This window comes from Sturnira hondurensis, unplaced genomic scaffold (assembly GCF_014824575.4).
Source record: "Sturnira hondurensis isolate 20B ecotype Veracruz unplaced genomic scaffold, ASM1482457v3 Scaffold0001872, whole genome shotgun sequence".
NCBI classification, from domain to species: Eukaryota; Metazoa; Chordata; class Mammalia; order Chiroptera; family Phyllostomidae; genus Sturnira; species Sturnira hondurensis.
The window spans coordinates 20,255,148-20,276,026 of NW_028074503.1; the positions used below are offsets into that span (position 1 = coordinate 20,255,148).

General features: G+C 48.6%; 1 protein-coding gene across 4 annotated transcripts in view; it reads left to right on the top strand.

The window, feature by feature from the left end:
- The first annotated feature begins 5,078 nt into the window (after positions 1-5,078).
- The window catches only part of SETBP1 (SET binding protein 1), a 348,149-nt gene continuing 332,348 nt past the window's right edge, over positions 5,079-20,879 (top strand). For 2 of the 4 annotated variants that reach the window (XM_037033633.1, XM_037033637.1), the window contains exon 1: positions 5,080-6,186. The gene's annotated coding sequence lies outside the window, so the exon portion shown is untranslated. Of the gene's footprint in view, positions 6,187-6,705; positions 6,793-20,879 lie in introns of those variants that run through there. The other 2 variants (XM_037033621.1, XM_037033624.1) reach the window with 2 other exon arrangements.

Below are 20,879 nucleotides of genomic sequence, written 5' to 3' on the forward strand. Positions count from 1 at the left end.
AAACAAGCCATCCCCACTACACCTCTGTGCATACTTCTGCCTGTTAAGGCCCAAGGAGGTAGATTCTTGGGAAAAATGAAGAACTTGGATCTCTTCTGGGACCCGCTTCTGGCTCCTGTGCCACACACAGTGATATAAACATAAACTCTGTGTACCTGGGCTCCTAAGGCGCGGTGAGGAATTGGAAGAAGTCCAAATCTTGCTGGGGATTTGGGGCTGTATGAAGTCAGTGACAAAAAATCAGCCAGGGAGCCAGAAAATGAAAACCCAGCAGAATGCTCCTCCCCACATCTTGCTGCCTTTCAGGTAGGGAAGGCTGCTGTCTTAGAGCCTTTATACCAGGAACCATGCGCCAAGAAAGCGTCCTTTAGTGAATTTTTCACAGCCAGGAAGACAAAGGTTCCAAAACTGCAATTCAGTCATTGTCAGACCTGGAATTCCCTTCCTGGGACAATTACATTTTGCTCCTGCTTAGCTCCTTGTTGCTTAGCAACCAAAGTAGCATCAGTGGAAGCCACTGGAGAGAAAAGCCCTTTCCAAAGTGGGGCTAGGGTAAGAATAATCAAGAGTGGAAATGACTCTCTCACTTCCTAGAGAGAGGAAAATACGATGTGTACCTAAGAGATAAGCTAGAGGCGGTAGAGTTAGGGTACATCTAGAGAGAGACATTTAAATGTTCGCATCATATTTAATCATCAAAACCAGTTTTCACACAGAATTCTTTAGCTTTGTAATGTAACTTTATATCGGATGTTTCCTGCAAGTCTCACAGTGATGGATCTCTTAGTGCATGATGATGGCTCTCCGTTTAGAGAGGAGGAAACTGAGGCGGAGGGGCTAATAATGTGCTCAGCTCCACCTGACCTTTCAACGGCAGAGCAAGACTAGAATCCAAGTCTACCATTGTCTGTCTTCCCATGGTAGCCTTTATTGACAGGTTGATTCATCATTCACTCAGTCCTGATACAGGACCAATGTTCATCTACTATGTATCGGGAGGCATGATGATGTCAAAGTCCTAAAATTTTAAACTAACCACTGCTCCAAACTCACCCCATCCCTCTCACTCTACCACCTAGTCCTTCCTCAGGATCCAGAAAACTGGAAACATCACTTGGCCAAGCAAAACCAGTGTCAGTGTCCATTGTGACCAATTGGTTGCATGTCATGTGGTTAAATATTTTTTGATATCTTACCAATTCTTACTGGACATACATTGGGCTCCAAGTCTGCTTTTACCCGGTGAAGATACAGAGGTATAATGGAAAGTCCTTCACCTCAAGGAGTTCACAGATTGTGGTTGGAGAGAGGTGAGAAACAAGGGCACAACATCTATACTGGAATACTTCTTGCAACAGGGAGCTCATTATTACTCAAGATGATCTGTTCTCATCTCAGGTCTAATCAGAGAATTTTCTATTATATTGAACTGAACTCTACTCCTTATAAGCACAGCTGATTGGGACTGGCGATGCCTCCCAGAGCAGAGTCCAGCCAACTGACCCTTTTTTCCCCTGATGTGTTTCTTACATCTAAAGACGGTTTTCACCTTCCACTTACATTGTTCACAATATACTCTCACTGTTCTCTCGGGCCTCTCTTATGTCCTAGCAGCAAAACTGGAAAGCATTCTACAGATGACCTGCCCCCCCCCCCCCGCCCAGAAGACTTCAGAATACCCCTCCTGTTGCAAAAGAGGAATCTGAGGTCAGAGAGGTGAGGGCACTTGCCAAATAAGCTTAAAACCATGTCTCATTAACAATCTGGTGTATGATCTTTCCATTGCATCATTGAAACATACTCCCAATTTCTACCTTTCCAGAATAGCCCCCAAACTCTAAATATGGTCCAATATCGCTGCACAGTTCACTGTGGTAGTCACCTGCTTTGGTTAGCTGCACCTTTTATAATGCTCCCTAACCTAAGATTGTTGGAACTAAGTGTCCGGGTTACATCACGGGGGTATGCCCTTTGTATTGGTTTAGTGGTTCTCAATCATTTGCATGTTAGAAGCATCCAGGGCATTTATTATAAAGACCAATTAAGTCAAGATGGGTCCTATGCAACAGTAATTCTTCCAGGTAATTCTGATTTATGATATGTGTTGAGAAGCATCACATCAGATAATACTACCTCATTTTCCAAAAGGGGGAGAATCAGTATTGTATTTAAACCCAAGAAATGTGTATGTATATGTGCAGGGGAGTGACTGGCTCTGAGTATTTGATTATATTACTCGATCTCAACTTCTTAATAAAGGGAGAATGTGTGGGTTTGACTAATTTCTTTCAGCTCTTTAGCTCAAAAATGTGACAATGACTTCACCTATACACTTGGAGCCATACTTTGCTTGCATAAATGCCCTTTATCTGGCTCTCAAGTCATGTAGGGAATGAAGGATCTTACAGATCCTTGCAATATCTGGTGTGGAGTCTGGAGCAAGTTGGGGAGGGCTTCTGTGATGGTCATTTTACAGATTAGGCACGCGGGTGCCTAGAACACGGAGCAATAGTCCAACCGGCAGAAAGTCAGATATTTGATGGTATCAGAGGAACCTTTATACTTGCCCACCGGTATTGACATTGTCCATTCAGGCACAGCCCAATCCTCACACGTTTCATCTTTGGTTGGAGAAAAACAGATTTCAGGGGGAAAAAAGTGTACGCGAACAAAGGCAGAAGGAAATGCTTATGTTAAATAGATAATAAATATTCAACAAGTCTAAAGAAGATTTGGTTTCTGACCTCACTCTCCTCCTGCCATTTCTGCATTTGTGCTCCATGCAGTTTGTAAGCATCTCCTTTCTGATGGACATTTGAATGCCAGTCTATCCCACTTTGGTGTGAATTCTGAGTTTGTAACTCTCGTTGCTACCATAGACCATGCTATAGAATTACTTGTAGAATGCTGATTTTGGAGATTGGGTAGAAATAAGAGATGTACATTGCGTGCATGCCCATCAGCTGCTCAGAGGGTCCCTCTATTTTCTCAAGAGCCCTGGGGAAAGTTATCTTAAAATTGTATGGCACTAATTTTCAGGCCAAATTCTTTACCAGCTTCAGACTTTCTGTGTTTCAGAATCTAGTTCTCAGATAATCCAAGACTGGCCTACTAGGGAAAGGATGGAACAATTCCTGTGCCTGTCATCAAGAATTTGAATACAGATCCACGAATCTATAGATATCTATAAATATCTATGTAAAGACGAAGATATTTCATTCAGGGATGGGGGCTTCAGTTTTCAGGGATCTTTTATTATTATATTATCCTATATTTAAATATAAACATATGATATGCTATATGCGACATTAAAAGTAGAAGTATATGCGTGTATGTATATCTATGCATATGTATGTATATTTTATGTATAGATGTATGAAACCAAGAGTGAGAGGATTCCCCTTGCTTTCCCCGCCCTTTCCCTTTCATGACTGAAAGGTGGGCTGCATGCGAGCAAAAGCACAGGATGAGAAGCCAAGGGACAGAGAGCCTTTGCGTGGCTTTGCCTTAACCTTGAGACCCTGGACAGTCCATCGTCTCTGTGCTACTCCTACCTCAGCTTTAGGATGATGGGTTTAAGCAGGTGACATCTCAGGGAAACGTCTGCCCCAACATAATTTTATAGACTTACCATCGATTACAGTAAAATGCTTTAGCAGGACCAGTGCTTCGTGGAGTCGCACTTCAGAGAAACACAACACAGGAAGACCCTGTGCGTATGCCTCGGCTACAGAACAGAAAGGACTTGAGCAACAGGCCGTCGTGTGCTCCTGGGCCAACACTTCTGAGTTTGGGGGCTCACTTTCTCAATTTGGAAAGGGTAGGAAATGGTTAGGCTGTCACAGGCTTAGGCCCCTGCGAACATTCAACATTCGTAGAGAAATCTAGGTGCACAGGGGAATGGGCAGAGGTCATCTGATAACAGAGGACGACTGTTTGGGCATTCTGTTTTGTGACTTCTATCACCAGCTCATATGCCCTGATGATTTTTCTATGTAAACATCACTTTACCACTAAAACAATACTCCAGTACAAAGGGGAGTGGGAGACCTACTAAGATGTGGGTGTAACAGAGGTCTTGGCAATGATGAGTAACAGAAGAAATGTTTGTGGCCCATCAGGACATTCCTGGGGTGGGGGGAAGAAGACAGGGAGGTCATTTGGGTCAGAGAGGAGTGAATTTTCTGTGGAGAATCAGACTGAATTTCATCCAGTACGCAGACCAGGATGAGTTGGAGGGTCCTCCAACCCAGTCTCTTATCCCACTTCACGGCAGCATTACTGTGAAAAATGCGAGGAGAGCGGAGATGCTCAGGGACAGAACTCAAAGGAACAGCCAATCCAGGCGGACATGGCTGATATACGGTTGTAGGTGGTGGTGGGGGGGGGTAGCATCCTCAAGTCACTGCCAAATCATTCTCCAAACCGAATGTCCAAGGTGTCTCAGCATGGCATCCAGAGTCCTCTCAGAATCAGAGCTCTGAGAACACTCTACCTAAGGTCTTCAGGCAAAATCAATTGCAAACCTTCCTGAATCGTACCTGTCCTATCTTGTCCTATAGTGTGGACCTGTCTCTGAGGAGTCCCATGACCCAGTGGTCTGAGATTGCAACTGAGTGGCTTGGAAATGATCCCCTTTTGCAGCCCAACTATAGGCACTCAAAGAGATGAAAATATCACCATACTCTGTATGAACTGAGACATTCCACCTTATTCTTTCCACCACCCTGCATGCCAACGGTCATTTGTCATCTCTCTGTGTCTTTCCCATCATCAAGTATCCATTTTTTGTGAATAACAGGAGAATGCACACAAGCATCTGAATGCATATATGTCGCCTAACAAAAAATAACCCCCTGAAAGTGAAATGTAATTACCAGGTTAAAAAAATGCACCCAGTTTTCAGAGCCTATCACATCTCTCGCCTGGGCGCACAGCTCCCCCCCAACACTGCTCCTGTTGTGTCAGATAGTGGCAGTGTTGAGCCCGGGAACCGGCGCCGAGCCCGCGGCTGTCCCTGCGGCCGCCCAGTCTCCGCGGCTGATTCAGGAGCGCAGGAGCCACTGGGCCGCGAGGGCGCTGGGGAGCGGGAGGGGCTCAAGGGGCAGAGAGGGGTCCCCGAGCAGCCTCCGCGAACTGTTTTCTTCCTCCCGCGGCAAGAGCCCCACTCCCTCCAATCGATCGAAATTAACCGAAATTCACTGAAAGAGGGAGGGTGAGGGAGAGGTCGCTCGTTACTGGCTACGCCTCCCGGGGCTCCAGCCGGGAAAGCGGCCCACGGTCCGTTGGGCGAGCAGCGTGGGCTCCCGCGCCCCCTCGGAGGCAGATCGAGGGTGGCGGTCCCCGCTGGGCTCCGCCGCGCGGCCGCTCCATTCCTCCCCCCTCCCCCGCCCGCGCCCTCCCCCTTCCTTTCACTAGGACTCCGGGACTCGGGAGAGGGCGCGGGAGGCAGGCACACGGGCCCGACCCCACTCCAGCGCTCGCCGGGGACGCGGGCAGGCGGCGAAGGGACGCGGCGGGGGCGCGGGGCGGGCGCGGCCATGGAGCGGCGGCGGAGGCAGCACTAGCGACAGCGGGCGGACCAGCGAGCGGGCGGCAGGGCAGCTCGGCGCCGCGGACCGAACTGCACAGCTCAGCAAAAGCGCCCTCGCCCTCCGCGCGCCGCCTCCTGCGAGCCCAAACCCGGCAACATTTTTTAAAGCTCCAAACCAGCCTTTGAAGAAAAAGAAAAAAAATAGCATTGATCGGAGAGACGGGAATATACATACATACAATTTTTTTTTTGGTTTCTGCTAAAATTAGCCGGCTCGCCGCGCGCCCGTGTGCAAGTGTGTGCGAGTGTGTGCGTGCGGGCGTGTGTGTGTGAATGTGATTACTCCAGGACTCCTCGGGCTCCGGAGACGCCATTTTCCCCCTTGATATCTCTCTCCATAAATCGGTGGCGCGGCGGAGGCGGCCGCGCCGGGCGGGAAGCGCGGGGCCGGCCGGGGCGCCCGCCGCCGCCTCCGCGCGCCCGGGGGCCCCCGCGCCCCCCGAGCGAGGGCGGCACGCCCGCGACTCGCCGTTTGACAGATGCTCGTCGCCATGGAGTTACCGCAGCAGCACCTTTGGGGGCTCGGGCGAGCGACCGGAGCCGGGATCTGAGCGAGCGCCGGGGCCAGCGGAGCCGAAGCCGCCGGGACATGGGTGAGCACGCGCGGCGACCTTGGCCGGGGAGCCCGGCGCCCAGCCTCCCACCGCACCACGGGTCCCCGCACGCCAGGGGCCGGGTCGGTGTGTGTGTGTGTCCGGCATGCAAAAGTTAACGTCGCCTCGCCGGGGCTTTGACTTTGCACGGGGCGGGAAGGGGGAGACGGGGCTGAGGGGGCGGATGCCGGTCCCGGAGAGACTGCCGAGGATGGGCGCGATTCCGGCCCGCTCACGGGTGGGCAGCGATGCTGGCTCATTTGGAGTGGCCCGTTGGTGGTGGCGATGGTGGACGCTTCAGGCTGCAGGGCTGGGAGCTTATTGAGTTTCGCCTAATCTGATTCTCCCCAACCCCCCCGGTCCTGCCGCCGGCTGCCAGGGCTGGCGGGTTTGGTGTTGGAGTGGACTCGGAGGGGGAGGGGGCAGGGAAAGGGGTGGGAAGGCGGCAGGATTTTTTTTTTCCTCTCTCTTTGTAACTTGCAGGTTAAGTGGAGCTAGAGAGCTACATTGTAACCTAGTTGGATTTTTTGGGGGGGAAAATGTATCAGAATCTAACGTATCGTTAATAGAAAGAAGAACAGGGACGGAGTGGTCCAGCCGGCGAAGGTTGGTGTGTGCTTGTGTTGTGGCTCTGTGTTAGTCTTTCTCTTAAAATCTTAATCAGTGGATCCGAGTATCTTTCTCGTGCTCTTTGGTTTTGGGACTCTTAAAAGACAAGAATTCCCTTAAAAGCAGACGAATGCCTTTTCTGAAAGCACGCATTGTGTGTGTTTCAAGAGGAGCCGTGGGCTTGGGAATTAAGGGCAGACTTCCCCGTTTGGTGGTTTCCAAGTGGGAAATCACTCCGGAAAGGGAGCCCTTCAGTATCGATTTATTGTTTTTGTCTTTCAAATCATTATCTCTTTGACTAAAATACTATTTGAGAAGTTCCACAGAGACAAAGTCAGGTATACCGGACTGGGCAGGTCTATAGCAAGATGGTGATGACGGTGATGCTGTTTTCGGTGTCTGTTTGTGATGGAAGCATTGTTGGATAATAGCAATTTCTGATCAGTAGAGCATGCTGGTTCTAAAAAAATAAGTAACTGCCGAAATGCTGTCTTTCAGTCCCCCTCCCCACACACAAACACCCCTTCTCCCCTGACCCACATCAATTACAACAATTCTGAAATCGGATCCAAGTGGAAATATTTTCTTTGGAGATCAGAAAGTTGTGCAATTGGAAGTAGGAGATGAGGCTAGAGGTCCTGGAAGTGCCAGGCAGGGGGGTTCTTACTGCCCCCGATGCTGCGTTTATTCTTTATGTGTTGTGTGTGTGTGTGTGTGTGGGGGGGTTCTGAGGGTGTGTATATCAGACTAAAAGGACTATTGAGGGAAGGATTTCCGATTTGTTTCCGCTTTGAATAAACTGTCCTGATAATCTCATGGTTGACGTCTAATGCTAAAAGGCCAATTTGTGTGTCTCTTTATCCCTGCAAAAGGGCAATTTATTTTGGAATTCTACAGCTGATACTTTTCCATCTCAGCCCCCCCCCCCGCCCCCCAATCCACACTTTCCCCTGAAGTTTGGTTGGAGTCCATGGTCTTTAAGGAAATATAATATTGCTTGTTTTTCTCTTACATGATTTTTTCATTCTCTTCCTTTACTTGCCTGCTTTTCCTGTAGATTTGTAAAAAAAACCAAAACAAAACAAAACTTTATAAAGTAGCTGTCACTAAAGCTGTCTGGCAGTTCAGCCCCATGTCTTACCCTCCTCTAGTTCACACCGCTCAATTGTATTTGCCCGGTCTGAACTCATACTCAGCTGCAAATGTGTGTGTGTGTGTGTGTGTGTTAAGAGGTGGGGTTCAAAAGCGGGACCTGGAGAGGAAGGGTGGTGTCTGTGAAAGCCCCATCTTCCCCACTGGGGCCAGACCTGAATGGACTGGGAGAGCTTCCCTTGCACACCCCAGTTAGAGGTTGTCTGGCTGTGGGATGGGGAGGCGGGGCCAACTGGCCCAGAGGCGTGTAAGGGAGGAGAAAGTTTGTGGCACTTTAAAATGTAGCCAGTTCACAATCCCAGGTCACTGTCTCCCGCTTCTCCTGCTTTCCGTGGCTTCCACCATCCCAAGACTCCCAAGGCAGCCTGAGGGAGGCAGGATCTTTTCTGCTCTGACCTGGGAATCCCAGGTTTCAGAACCAAGTCTAAGATGTTGTGTTTTCTTTCTCTATTTAATCGAGTTTCCTGCTAGAAGAGAAGCAGGTCCAGACGGATCAGAAGTGTGTGAATGAATACAGTATTTGCAAATTTCAAAGAGTATAGACTGAGAAATTAGGAAGATCAGGTACTCTGAAAGTGCTGTTTTGCACACCGTCTCCCCTCCCCCATTAATTTAAAAAAATGTTTTAGTCTTGGGAAGTTGAATTGGGGTTAGAGCTGGGCTGGGAGAGCTGCTTGCCTCTATAGTAACCTGAGCTGGGCTGGGGGGAGGAGGTGGTGAGCCAATGCAGTCCGCAGCCAGAGGAGGGAAACTGACTTGTCTCTGTTAGCAGGGAAAATAGATGTGTCACTGGAATAAACAAACTGGAAGTGGGGGAGGGGAAGGCGTGTAGTGAACATAAGGCAGAGTGGCTGGGAGGCAGCCGTGTGGGTTAGGAAGGGGCTACTTCTGGCTTTGGAGAAAATATCAGCTGCCTTATATGTTCATGAATGGGCTAGACAAGTGACTTGTAATCCGATCTTTTGTATGTTAACATCAGAATGTTACATAGGAAGGCACTGTTGGCAGACTTGGTTCTGGACTTCACACAGGGGAAGCCCGGGGTGCCCCTGGGTGAACCAAGGAGACCTTGGGGCCATGAGAGCTTCTGGCCCTGTACTTGTATGATTAATGGCAAGCTACTTTGTAAATCATCTGTCCTAAGAGGCAGTGGTAGGGAAAGAGAAAAATAGTGCCTGGAATCTTTGCAGAATTTAGTTGAAAATGGTCAGTGGGGAGAGGCAGGAGGCAGGAGTTTTTGCTGAAGAAGAAATAAATAGGTGGGCACTTGCCGTGGTTTCCCAATTCCGTTTCTGCCATTACCTTGACTTTCAGTTCCATTTGAGGCCCAACCAGTATTTGACACACTAATGCACCTCCAGGAGGGGCGAGTTCTTTCCATTGGTCATTAGTTTTAGTTGTACTTCAATCTCACTCTGAAGCTCCTTTATCTCATGCAAGAGGAGGAAGAGGAGAAGTAGCTAGATGGATGGGACGTCCCTTCTGGGTTCCCGAGGAGTCACTGCAACTTGGCCGGGCCTCAGCCTCCCAGAATGCCAGTTTTTCCCTTGGAGACTTGAAGTTTTAATTGAAACCAGAAAGCTATTGAAGGCAGACCCAGCCAATGAAACCTCGCTTTCTCTGCTGCTCAGGAATGGGAGATAAATAATTTTTTGCTGATGGCATTTCGAGTTGCCTCAGCTCTGCTCCTTCCAGAAGGATGGGGTAAATCTTTATTAACATATTAGCATTGTCAGGAGCTGCAGCGCCTTAACACATGGTATGACGTTGTCGAGTTTGCTCCGGGACCCACCGAGTGGGACAGTTCTGGTGGGGTGGAGTGGGTGTTCAGGAGGCTGCTGTTGTCCTGGAGAGTTGCCCTGAAAACAGGAAGCCTCCTAGAGTCCTTGCCACATGTCTCTGTGCTTGGTCCTTGGGTTCCTTTGAAGAAGGGAACAAAAACAGCTGAATTCCATTCCTATGCAGTGGCACATTATGAAACTGGGGGAGTTTTCCAAAATGGTTGGGCCAGCATTAGGTAAGGAACACTATCAGTATGCACATTGCCACTGGCTTAGGCCTCTTTTAGAGCTATTTCTAAAGGTGGCCTGGTGCTTCACAAACTCTTCGTGACACCGCAGACACTTCAGGCAGCCAAACGCTTGATTGGGACAGAAAATTAAACACCAAGGTGCCCGCAGACTGTACTTTGAGTGTGGGGGAAGTGCCATCCTCCATTCTTGTCTGGTTCTGAGTTTTCATTTCCATTTTCACTTAGCCGCCCATTCAGTTCTGAAGCCTCCTTTGACACACCAAGTTGGGGCAATATCAAGTTTGGGGGGGCTGGTAATCGTAGTTAGGTGACTGAGTCCAAGTTTGTGGCCCTGACAGTTCTCATCAGGAAGTTTTAAAGGTTCGGATTGAATCAGCTTCCCTTGGAAAGTGGGTTTCCCCCCCTTAGAGGGTGCCTTCTAAGGTTGAGGTAACGTTATTTTTAAAAAAACGTCTTTTGGCCTAGAAACCCACAGTTGACTTCCTGTCCAGTTCAGAGCCAGTGATGCCAGGATCAAATGGAGAAGCTGAGCCCTGGCTGAGTTGCTCAGCTGGTTGGGGCATCATCCCTTACACCTGAGGGTTGCAGGTTTGACCCCCGGTCAGGGCACATACTTAAGTCACAGGTTTGATCCCCTTAAGGGACTCCTGGTTACTAGAGGCAACCAATCGATGTTTCTCTCTCTCTCAAATCAATAAACATGTCCTTGGGTGAGGATTAAAAATATTTTTAAAAAGTAGAGAAGGTAAGCAGGCATCAGAGGATCTCTTGGGAGGAAGGAACCATAACCCCCAGGGACCGATGGCAGATTCTGAGGGGCAGACCTGTGTGAAACAGTCACTGAGGTGAAGCCGGCTGAGCCGACCTGCCAGCATGCGGGGGCCTCTGCCTCCCCACGCGCCAGGGAGAGATGGGGAGCGAACGGTGAGCAGACAAGACTTCCAGGACTTTGCCAGGTTGGGAAAATGTTTCCCTAAACCTACTTTTTTTTTTTCTCATCGAAAATATTCCTTTCATATGTGTGGCACTTTGCCCTTTTCAAAAATATCTTCCTATCCTATTTTCCCCTTGATTCTCCTGAGGAAGGAGGCCAGACACGCACTTTGTCCTCATTGTGGTAGTTGATACGTTGACTTGCGCAAATGACAGGAGTCGGTGGCCGAACTGGGATCAGGCAACTGTGTTTAAAAAAAATGTGAAGAATATCACACCTGAAGTGTCAAGTCTGCTCTGGATCCTGTCCCCACTACTTCCCAGCTAAATGACCCCCACCAAGGTATTTAACCGAGTTGAGCCTCAGTAACCTAATCAGTAAAATAGGGATAAAGATGCTTACCCTGTCTACTTCACAGGGGTTGTGAGGATTAAATAATGCCCGCTAATTTCTGTAATTGAACTCTGAGAGGATTTCCATGCTGCCTCCTGGAAGCTGGTCTTGAGATCCTTGTCACCGTAGCGCACAGATGAATAACCCCTTGATATGACCAGAAATGCCCACAGGGGCCCCTTGGGTTCTAAGACAGTCAGGGAATGGTGGTTTTCTACAGTTGAGGCGACTGATGAAGAAAATCAGTTGGATTTGTGGATGCTTATGTTGCAGTGCGTATTGGAAATGCTGTGTCTCAGGCAACATCCGGTTTGGACTCCAGGATGTGTGGATGCTTAGGAAATGCTGGAGTTAAGAATGGGAAGGGGACAGGGACAAAGACTTAGAGACACACAGAGGGGAGGCGAAGAGGAGGGCGGAGGGGGAGGGTGTCCATCAGGGGCTGACAGTGACTGAGCCGGGGGGACATTCAGGACAGAATTTTTAGCCTCTGTAAAGGGGCAAGTTGATAGCAGGATTACCTGTGCCCTAGCAAACCCAGTGATTTCCCTGGAATTGGGGAGGGCCTTCACAGTCCATTTGTTCCCTGACTCTTCTGGATCACCCGTCTTTCTTTTTCCTTCCCACGATTCCTGGCGCACCTGGCTTAGCAGCCTGCTCCAGACACCTGGCAGTGTTCTCTAGTGAACCCCATTTTACACAACACACGCAGCCTCCGCTCCTGCCACACTGATTTCCTTGCTGACCAGGGGCACTCTGTGCACATGTCCACCTCCACCCTCCACTCCTCAGCTCATTCTGTGTCACCACCTCCTCTGCGGAAGGTGTCCTGATTGGTCCAGCCAGAATGTCTGCCTCTTAGGACGTCGGACCGGCCCCCTCTCAGCGCCTCAGGTCTCCAGAGCACTTCAGGTCTGAAGCACTTGCCTGGCAACCTCCTCCTGCGGCTTCTCTGTTTGTTGTCACTACCTCCCAGGTTGTCAGTCCTTGAAGGAAGGAGCCAAGTTCACCCCATGAAGCCCTGCCCCTGCTACTGAATGATTTCTGTTGCGTGAATGAATCTCAGAATTTATGCAAAGATGGAATGTTAACAGGGAGGGCTGTTGAAGGTGAGCTGAAGCTCCGCACTGTGAAGCAACACAGTGAGGACCTCTTAGACGAAGTGAATAATAACCACTTAGGTTAATGGCTTTTTATGTGTTTGGCTATCTTTCAGGGACAATCACCCACTCTTGGTTTCTCCCTCAAAGCCTAAGAGTTAATGATGTTTTACTACATGTATAGTCTACCAGTCATTGATTCACTCATTCCTTGAATCGTCAAATATTTATTAAGTGCCTACTAGAATCTCATCGTCACGGTAGCACACAGAGCTCTTGACTTTCTCTAAAAGTTCCAATTGCATGTTCTGTCCACCAGTGCTCATTCAGGCACTCAACCCAGCAGACTTCTCGGTTCCTCGGTCCAAGGGCTTCCCCACTTCTCGGTGATGGAATGAGCCTTGGCTGCAGTGACAAAGAAGGCTGAGCAGAGAAATGCACCCAGGGAGGACAGTTCCAGGGAAGGGCTCCTGAGAGGCCTGCCGCAGGCCGGGCTGGCCACTCAGTAGTATGTCGTGTTGGACAAGTGACAGTGCCTTTCCACTCCTTTATCTGGAGCCACGTTAAAGTGGAAGGACTTGATTCCTATGAAATTCTGCGGTTCTACTTCGTGGCGGCCCAGCACCCTTCTAGAGCAACCCCCCTGAGGAGTAGTGTACTTTGCTAAGTGTTTACTCTGGGGAACTAGGTTACAGGAGGGGAAACTGGATCAGGAGAAGCTCTCCACTTAGAACTGAGAGCCAGACTTGGGACACCGCAAAGGGAGAGGTGAGAAGGTGAGCTCCGTGTGAAGAAGAATGTGGAAGGAAGAGAAAGGTTGCCTCTCGACATCTTTTTTCACAACTGGTCCTCTTTGGTGAAATAGCCGAGACAAGGGAGATGAAGCAGACAAAGACAGCTTCTGGAAAATCTAGAATATATTCTCTTTCTGGGCTTTGCTACTGTTTCCTACTGTTTCCTGTACCCAGTAGGCATCTGGAAACCCTGCTGTAGTTACTTGGTGGACCTCATGGATGGAGGAGGCTGGGTGTTATTTGTGTGTGCGTGTGTGTGTGTTTAGATTTTATTGGGCACAAAGACTGGAGTCATGACTGTGTTCCTGGGGTGTCTTCTCAGTCCCCAGAGCAGAACCTGCCCTGCCCTGGCCTGTGTTCGGTAACTACTAGTGAGTTGGTATGCATGCATTTTGAGGTCAAAGGGAGTGAGCCACAGTTTGTCCAGCACCAGGGAGAGGCCTCTGTGCTTTGGGTTGAGGTGGGACCAGGGAAGCTGGGCTTTGACCTGAGGTTCTGTGGAAACTGAGCTAGAGGTCTGACCCTAGGCACGCTGATTGGCTGTTGAGGAAGAGGGATGTTCTGCAAGCTACAGAGATGCTGCAGTTGCTTTTACCTTAGGACTCAGGATGGAGGGGGGGAAGGTACGTGATCCCGTTAGCCTAGCTGAGTGAGAAGCAGTTTCTTCATTATTCCTTCCCTCGGTCGGAGATGTGCAGTTCTATCAGTGGAAAGAAGCTGCTTGGGGTTTGCACTTGGAGCTGGCAAGATATGGAGGCGGGAGATGCTGAATTTGATGCATCCAGCACAGCAGCCTCAGCACGTTCATCAGAAGCGCTGGCACTGTTGTTGTGCTTGTAGCAAAATAATGAAATCTGGGTGGCAAGTCCCCTTGCAGTTGTTGGTGGCTGTGTCTGTGACCTATTGTTATTTGAACAATGAGAGCTTTGATTTTTTTTTAAAGTATTGATTAATAATGGTGGCTAAAAAGGATGATTTGATGTGAAAGCCCCGTGGGCCTGCTTTCCGCTCATTATTTTGTACTCTAGAGCTCGATTACAGTCGGTTTTTTGATCCTCAAATATTTATTAAAGTCTCAGCATTGCAGCTTGTGTGAGCCATTGTTCCTGGCACTGTTGGGCGGGAAAGGTCTGGTGTGAGATGTGGCTTTTGCCTGTGGAGAGTGGACAGTGTCTCTGGAGAGACACGCTTATTAGCTCAGATGGAAGGCAGCAGCCCGCAGCCAAGGCGGGAGCCTGACCTGAGAAGAATTACGTTGTTCGTGTGACCAGGGCTAAGGTGTAGTCTGGGAAGGCTTTGGGGAGGATGTGATTTGGATTTGATGGGAAAATTAGGAGAAGGGGACATTCTTGGTGGTAGAGTAGCTTTTGCCCAAGAGCAGAGGTGGGGCAAAGTTTGAATCTGGCTTTGGAACTGCAACAAGAAAGGAGTGCTGCATCCGGCAGGGGGACCAGGGCAGCCCTGGTGATGGGGGTCCAGCTGGGTGGCGTGGACAGGCTGGCCAGCTGTAGCCGGCATCTTGGCGGTCTGAGGTCTTCTGACCACAGGATGCAGGACGAACCCCAGGGCCCTAGAAATTGGTCCCAATCTGGGTGTCCAGAGTTTTTGTTCAGGCTCATCAACGCTTCAACCCTCTGATTCGGCAAAGTTTGCTCGTCAACGTTTCAACATGAGTATGACCAGACTCTGCTGGCTGCTGTGGGGACCCCAAGAGATGGAGAGAACCTTGTGTCTGCTCTCAGTCTAGTGGAAGAGACCACAAGAACTCTGAAAACCAGGGAGGGAACAGCAGTGGACAGTCGTCTAGGGCCCAGTAACTGAACTCTGCTGGGATCTCAGGAAAGGCCAGCACCCCCAGCGATTAGACAGACTAGGAAAGCTTCAAGGGGCAGGCAGGACCTGGGCTGAGTCCTGAATAATGGGACTGTCTTGGGTAGACCAGCAGGGCAGACACTGATCTTGCGAATGCAGAGGCACAAAGGAGACTGCTTTCCGAAGACCGCTTCCTGGAGACCAGGGTTTTGTGGAGTGTCAGGCAGCAAGACGGATGGGATGGGGTCCTGGGAGGGACAGGCCGAAGCTACGTCTCCCCTGAGCTGGGAGGGGAGCCATGGCCGGAGTTTTCAGAGTGAGGCGAGCACAGGGTGCTCGGGACAGAGAACCTCCGCACCCACCACACCTGAGAGAACCCTGACCTCTGACTAGGCTGCCCACCCGTGCTCTTGTCAGCCTCCAGCTTCTCAGTGGGACATTCCAAAGAGTGTTCTTTAAAACAAAACCCCCAAATACATATAAGCATTCAGATGAGTGAGGATCAACCCCTCTGAGGAACAAAGAGCTCTATGATACTCATCTTTGGGAGTTTAATGTATAATTGGAGAAAGACATGTATGACTTTCAGTAAATGCAATATTGAAATGACAGTTCAGGATGCTGAATGAGAAATATAAAGGAAGGGAAAGGAAGCTAGTATTTGGTTAGCTCTTTGGTTATGCCTAGCATCTCTTTTGTGGCAGAAGCACAAACTTGTAAGTGACAGATGACCCTTTATGTCCGATTGACAACAAGAAAAGCAATTGCTGAGTCAAATGGTGATGAAGTTGAGGGATTTGATTTAAGACTGGGCAAGGCATGGAGGCAAAATTAGAGGGTCGAGAAAGAAAGAGTGTGAAATTTATTGTTTGATTATTCAGTTTAGTCCCACTGCCTTTGGGGAAGTCTGTCATTTTCATTCCCAGTTTACTAACGGCATGGTGGAGGACCAGAGTGTAAGTGACTACTAATTCTGGGCATTTAAACACTGATGACATTGTGGTCCAAAGGGAAACAAATGCCATTTGGAATCAGACAGAGCTACTGCTGTCCTTTCAATAAATTCCTCAACTTCAGTTTTCTTACCTGTAAGATGAGTACGTCTCAGAGTTAAATCGATGGGTGAACTCAAAGACCTCGTTGTGTACGAGATGCCTGTTAGAAGGTAGAGTCCTTTTCTTCACCTCGTGGATCGCTCCACTCTGCTTGCACAGGGCGAGTGATGACCACATCGACTTTTTACAGGTCTTCCCTTTGATATTTAACCTATTGAGGTGCTATTCTGCATGCATTATTTACTTTTTCCTGGTAAGATTCTGCGAAGACATTAGGAGGGCAGGTAAGAAAACGGATGCCCAGAGGGTTTGTGTGGCAAATCAACGGCAAGCTGGTTTTGGAGCCCACTTCTGGGGAAGCCGTTAAGAGTGTTCGGTTGAAAGCGGGCATCACTTTATGTTTTAGAGACATCATGATGTACAAGTAAAGGCACAGGCTTTGGATTCGATTGTGATCTGGCACAGGTAGTGTGTGCCCATAAGGAAACTGTTAACCTTCCTAGACTGTCGTCCTCATGGCTGTGAAGTGACGGCAGGTCTCAGCATCGCAGGGTTGTCGTCCTGATTAGACCCATGAGGCCCCTGAAGGGCCCTGGTTGTGTTTAAGCCCTGCTCTCACTGAGCTGTGTGCCGTCCTAAACTGCACAGAGAGGTGCGGGCCACAGGTGATTTGCCAGAGCGAGAGCTCAGACGTGTAGGCTTGAGGATCAGCCCGTCCCGTGCTTGAGAGAGGCTTCCCCGAGGGCCCGAACCCAAGACTCTGTCCATCCCTTTGCCTTGTGTTCCTGGTTCCCAGAGGAGGCACTACTTTTGCAGCTGAAGCCGGAACTCTTGGTTAACAAATAGCGTGCCCAGCCTCCAGCTTCAGAAGCTTGATTCTGTTTCCCAGTTGTGGAGATCCCCAAGCATCGGGGCCTGATTCTTAGTTTTGTGTTACGCTCAGCCAGGGGGAGCTGCAGAACCAGTAAAATTGATTAAGAAATTTTAAGGCGCCAATCCTGTCTTTGAGGGGGTCCTGTTGAGGTAAAGCTCAGCACCAGAGAAAGCCAGAGCTGGAGGGAGCCACAGAATTCACAGCATCACACCCATCATTCTACAAATGAAGGTGGGGAGACCAGGAGAAAGGGGGACTTGCCCAAGACCACCAGTGCCAAATGGTGGAGCAGGGAATTGCATCTGGAATTCAAGACTGAACTCAGTCTTATTTCCTCTGTGAAACAAACTAGGAACAAGAGGAAAACAACACTCAACGACATCAAAATACTGAAGTTGGCAGGTACATATTAAACTGCCCCTATGAGCTTCCCATTGTCGAGGGAAATGGAGAAGGTTGTCCCTCAGGCTTCGCTGGGGGATCTGTGAGGAGAAGGCAGCATTCAGCCAAACGATGATGGGTGATACAGACTCTGGGAGTAAATCAGATTTCCCCGGAATTTTGAAGATGCAGTAAGGTGATCCCAACAGGTTCTTTCATAAGTATCTTATTTAATCTTCCATTACTTTTTAAAACAACCTTGAGGTAGAGTTATTACCCAATTTCCAAGTGAAACTTGAACAGTTTAAGTGTATTTTCCAAGAACGCAATTACCAAGTGAAAAGGAAAAGCTGAATAACCTAAACCCGTGACATCAAATTGGTGCTACTTCCATTCTTTTCCAGGAGAAACGTTTCCATACATGCTTTTGGACACTCACTGCTTGTGTCCATCTTGCTCTGACCCGTGATAAAGGGTCTGTCAAACCCAGCCCCTCCCCTCATGGCAGTCCTGGTATGGGGGGAGGGGTAAATAAGTAAATGGAACATTTCAATACAGTTTGCCAAGCACTTTGATAGCAGAATGCCCAGGGAAGTCTGAGCCAGACTATTTGTGAGTGTGAGTGTGAGACTGGTGTGTGTGCATATGCACATATGCATATGTGTACACACAAGGGGAAAGGAATAGAGGTGAAACTTGACCCAGTTCTTGAAGGATGACTTAGAGGTAACCAAATGGAGAATGGAGAACGGGCAGGCCAGCCAGAGGATGTAGCAGGGATTCAGGGAGTGATGTGAATTAGTGGGATTTGGGGGAGCTGCGGCTCAGGAGAAGCTGCTGGGAAATGTGGTGGGTGCAGTGATCAGGATCACAGCTTGGAGGAGGTGCACTGTGATCAGGGAAGTACCGCCCAGGTGTGTATTGTAAAAACACTACCGAGTTTGAGTTTCATTCTTTGCTGTAGACCATTGGCGTGTTTGCAGGGTCAGAGAACTGTGGTGCGCAGCTGCTTTTGCCCTTGCTGATTGAGAGCTGGCTAAGGGTTGGGTCACTTGATCGATTTATCAGTGTTTATGGAGCACTGACTCCGGGTGTTTCTGCAGCAGGAAGGATTTCAGAGACCCATCATTCAGAGTTGTGGGAACCTAAGTCACATGGCACCTGGCTGGCCTTTGACACAGACTCTCATTCAACATTCACTCAGTGAATAATTTTGAGTGTTGCTCCATGGGTCAGCCGTTGTGCCAGGCTCTGGTGGGGTCTGGGGTGGGCCAGACAAAAACAGTTTCTACCCGCAGAGGGCTTACCTTCTAGTGGGGTAGGCAGCGTTGAAACCAAGAGTGGCCCATGCACTAATTATAGAACACAGTATATGCTAGGGAAGAAAATTCTATGCAATAAGGGCACAAAGCTGCGAGTCCTGCTCTGCATTGTGCAGCTCAGGGAAGTATGATTTGATCTGGGCCTGAGTAATAAAGAGGCATTAACCTGAGGATCAGGAAGAGAATTCCAGATACATGCAAAGTACCCCAAGTTGGAAAAGTCACTTCCGACTCGCCACCAGAATACCTTACAAGGCATAGAGAGAGGGGAATGCCCAATCACCCCTGAAGCCAAAGTCAGACAATCTATCACCAGAAGCTGAGATGGGATTCTCCTAACTATAGGGTAATGAGCCTGGGTTGGAAAGACAAGTGTTTGCCTATCTGTAGTCAGGTAGGCGCACCCTCCATCTTTCTTTACCCTCTGCCCCCTAGGATCAGAAACTGACAATTTCTGTCAACCTGGAAGGTAGTCATCAGGCCTACTACAGGGGCAGTGTTAATAAAACAACTAAAGATGGTCTCTTCTCTCACATTATTGCTTTCATTCCCAAAGTCCACAGCTCTCAGAAAACAAAGGGCAAGGCTGCAGGAGAGAGATTTGAGAGGAGTGAAAGGAGCGTTGACTTCTGAGCAGAGAACTTTCCTGGAGTAAAGCTCTGAGACACAGACCTAAAGAGTCTTTGTAACAGTGCATATTGTGGCTTCAGCCTTTTAGAGTTTGAAGAATATGGCAGAAGGATCGCTTCTTTGTCTAGCAAAACAAGAGTAGATAGATGTCCACTGTTTGTGCACCCTAGTAAATGCCCAATACTCTATTTCCCAGATTTGTTAAAAAGATTTAAAAACAAAAAGATTTTTTTTTATTTTTGGAGAAAGGGGAAGGGAGAGAGAAAGAAAGGGAGAGAAACATCAATGTGTGGTTGCCTCTTGTGAGCCCCCTTCTGGGGACCTGGCCCACAACCCAGGCATGTGCCCTGATTGGGAATCAAACTGGCGGCCCTTTGGTCCACAGGCCAGCACTCAATCCATTGAGCCACACCAGCCAGGGCCTATTTCCCATATTTTTGTAAAGCCTTGATTTAAGTGTGGTGATTCCTGTGATGTGAACCTTTCCTACCATGGACGGTTTTTAAGCTATCATATCACCTTGATACCACTGAATGTAAAGTTGACAAGGCACTCCCTTGGTAGGCTCTCGGGAGTTCTGGGCTCTGGCTTCAGCACATCACTGTCATTCTTCACTAGGAACTGGGGTGATCACATCGCTGGTGACAGCATCAGCTCTGAGAGGAGGATCTGACTGGCTTCAAGATGGATGGAAGGTAGAATCAAACGGAGACCGGCTTTTCTGTCGACCAAGACTGCCCTGTGACTTTGTCCTCACTGAAGCATGAGTAAAGAGAAACAATCCAAAATGAGGCTCAAAATACAGTGAGAGGAACAATGACAGTATCAGGGTAATTATTTACTACAAGAGCAAAGCAAGAATTTTAGAAAGCTTCCAGACACCTGTAGCAGGAAGAAGCATGACCCTGGCGGAACAGGAACATAAAGTAAGAAGGAGGGAGCGTTCTGAGAGGCAAAGGCATCAGAATCAGCAGAGAGGAGGATGAATAAAGTAAAGAAAGATCGCAGGGATGCAAAATGTACAATAACAGAACTAAAAATTCATAGTCAATAAAGGCAAAGGGAGGGGTGAAATCAAATTAAATTGATAGTGTGTAGGCCAGATTAGGGCAGACCGTCCCACAGTGAAAAATAAAGAGATAAACACAGTAAGAGAGAGAATGAGAGAAGTGGAGACAGTGCTGAGAATTCTGAGCTAGGAGTTTAGGACAAACCTGGAAAGGAGTGAGATCCATTGAACAGAAGAAATAATGAAGAAAATAATTGATGGGAACATTGTTGAGAGAGAAAGAACCTACGTCTATAGGTCCAAAAAACTTGTGTTCCAGGAAGAATAAAAGGAACAATACACTCACTTTGCCATTAATAAAATTCTACAGTGATGAAAAATGCCTTCAAGGGTCAAGTTAAAACACATTGCCCACAAAGGAAACAGAACAGGCTGGTCCCCATTTTCCATCACTTCAAGTGCTAGAAGACATTCTATAGAGTTTGTCTGGGAAAACATCAGACCCGAAGACTACATAGTCAGTAGGCAGGGCTGAAAAATTTACATTTCCGTGAAACTCTGCAGTTAGTTAAGAGTTCTTCAGGACTGCAGGTAGA